The following is a 2,939-nucleotide window of genomic DNA, read 5'->3' as shown; positions in this document are numbered from 1 at the left end:
GTGAAATGTGCATTCGGACGTTTTAACTAACAAATCATGAATCAACAAAAACATTCATACTAAAATTTCTTCTAAATGTTTGCAGAAAACGTAAGGAAAACGTAGACCACATGTACGCAATAATCATGAACAAGGAAAAAGAACCCTATAATAGATATCTGTGTTACATATTTTTTCCTTGTTCATGATTATTGGCTTTGTGTGGTCTAAGTTGTTCTTACCATGTCTAGAAGTAGAAGTGGAGGCACTTTTATCACTTCCATGGCAGGAACTGTGTCTGGAAGTGATGGAGCACTTCCTTTTTGGGCTGTTATTATCTACAGCATCTAGAACCAATTCACGTGCATTTCATTACTACCTTTAATGTTATGTTCCTTGGATTACTTCCACAGCTTATCCATAATAGCCGTGCAATAGTGTAATGTCTGTTACACACATATCTTAACATTACCAGGGATTTCAGTTCCAGAATCTTCTGGTAATGGCAGGTGTCTACTGCAGGCGACCTGGCTATTTGGGCCCATCGATAATTCTGTAACAAACAATTAAACAAAGATTTAATTACTTAATTTGAAATGACTTTTTATGCATTTAACATTTATATATTATACAGTTAACTTAAATATACACTGCTCATCCAAAGAAAGTCACCACCTAACTTCGCAATTCGTAAGAGCCTTCCATTGAATAATTACTGCATGGATGATTATGTTTCAGCTAGCAACAAGTTATTTAACCTTATTACACGGCTCTCTGGAATGCTTGATTCTGATTGGTCAGTTGAGACATTTGCAGGTTTGTTCTTTTCAAATAATAACCGCTCCAAAGTAATAACGCATAGCCGAAACTACTTGTATGTTTTAAATCCCTCCGCGCCAACAGATTACTGTTTGGCGCCATCTTGTGACAAACACTGGACAACTACAATTAAGAATGGAAATGTACGGAAAAAACAAAACATTTAAACAGTGGATAGAAGAACGAACAACGACAAGACACAGAGAGCTTACTGAGACTGAACTTGACAAAATAGAGCATGACAGCTACGAAGCCAACACACAAAAAAATACAGAATGGGCATGAAAACTTCTTAAAGACTGGCTACAAGAGAAAAAAATGGAGACAGACAAGTATGAAGCAGAGGATCTTAATAAGGTATTACGATCATTTTATGCATATGTTAATTTAAAACAAATATGCCAATAAAATATTTCAAATTCATAATCATGTCCAGTTTTTTTCTTATGTGGCAAGTAGCCGTGTAATAAGCGGGATAATGTAGAGGCAGCCGGTAGTTATTGGGTAAATAAGCCCCTTCAGTGTGATACAAGACCCTCCGCTTCGCGTCGGGTCCTGATCACACTGTCGGGGCTTATTTCCCAATAACTACCGGCTGCCTCTACATTATCCCTTACTTAACTGTTAATACATTTCAGATGGGCCACTGAAAGGATAGTGGGGAACCATCTTCTTCAAGGAAGAAATGTAGTCAGAAGAAAATATTTAATGATCCTATTCAGCGATTACTTAAACGTTTGGTGAAATCAAATAGCAAAAAACGTATGTTTAGTAGCGAAAGTAAGAGCAAGGAAAGTATACTGAATGCCCATGTTATTCCATCAATGGATTGTTATTTTCCCTGATGACATGGGCATATGACAAGATGACAATTCCAGGAATCATCATGCTGACATTGAGAAAGAGGGGTTCAGGCAACATGAGACATAATTTTCACACATGGATTGGCTACCACAGACTTCAGACCTTAACCCCAACAAAATATTGGAGTGTGTGACTTTTTGGATGGTCCGTGTATATGCAATCTGATTGCCCTACACTGTCGATACAATTCTATGTCTGCTAAACACTGATCTATAAAGGTAACCCTCATCGTTTACCTTCAGAAGTTTGAACTCTGTCTCTGGTAGCAGTGGTTTGTTTTTTCGGGAGTTCAGGAGGCTTTGGAAATGACTGCAAACCTGAATTTATATCTATATAAAATAGTCAAAATGTAATGTATACATCACTTTGCACACATGTACTGATAAACTTGTTATTTTTGGAAAAAAAATGAATGTTTAATAGTTTTTAAAAATGCATTTATTCTCACTTGACGTTTTCTTGCATTTTGAGACATCATCTTCTGACATACATGGCCCTGCAGTTGTTGCATCATTAAGCTTAAATTGTGCAAGTAAATAATATGTAAAGCATTATTTAAAGAACATTTATGCACTTACATTCAATATAATCATCATATTTCCTCTTTTTTGCAACTCTCTTTCTCTTATCTGGCATGGTTGTGATATTTTCATGATCAGTTTGGGCTGATGACGTGCAATCATAAAGCTCACATTCTTTCTCATTTTCTACAAAATAAATTACCAAGTTAAATAAAACATGAAATAGCCAGTATGTAAATGGAAGAGGGGGTAGTCTGACACACTTGACACATAATGAGGTAAAAATATATATGTAATAAATCAAAGAAAATTAAGGCCTTGCAAGGGTAACATATGCTTACACACAATACACATAAGCAATGAAATTTATCTGAGGCACCTATGTCGAGGGCCACAGACCTTAAAGGCCACAGCTTCAAAGACCACAAAGGTGAGACAGTGGAATTGTTAAATGGGATGGACAAGCACAGGGGCGCCATTTGTATATGACAGTCACCACACCCTGGGTTTTTCGGAACAGCAAACAGATATAATGATGCTTGTTAAAGATAATTGCAAATATTTGTAGTAGAATAAATCATGATATGTTGGCAATAGTGATAATTTATAGATGTGTTGACATCACATGGCACCGCAAGAACTGCAGGCATCAAAAGCATCAAAAGCAGGGCACTAAACACAATAGACATTGGAAAAATCAGAAACAGACAAACTTTCCCCTCCAATATTTGACTTTTTAATAGGACTTCAGACTGC

At 36.4% G+C, this 2,939-nt stretch overlaps 1 long non-coding RNA gene across 1 annotated transcript; it reads right to left on the bottom strand.

Moving 5' to 3' along the window:
* Positions 1-221: 221 nt before the first annotated feature.
* LOC141368979 (uncharacterized) lies at positions 222-2,186 on the bottom strand. The gene is made up of 3 exons (XR_012372390.1): positions 1,899-2,186; positions 452-532; positions 222-326 (listed from the first exon to the last, which is right to left on the bottom strand). It is a non-coding gene; the product is annotated as an uncharacterized lncRNA (long non-coding RNA).
* Between the last annotated feature and the right edge of the window lie 753 nt (positions 2,187-2,939).

The sequence above is a fragment of the Misgurnus anguillicaudatus genome, chromosome 12, assembly GCF_027580225.2.
Source record: "Misgurnus anguillicaudatus chromosome 12, ASM2758022v2, whole genome shotgun sequence".
NCBI classification, from domain to species: Eukaryota; Metazoa; Chordata; class Actinopteri; order Cypriniformes; family Cobitidae; genus Misgurnus; species Misgurnus anguillicaudatus.
The sequence above is the reverse complement of the archived record's forward strand: the minus strand, read 5'-3'. Positions and strand labels throughout refer to the sequence as shown.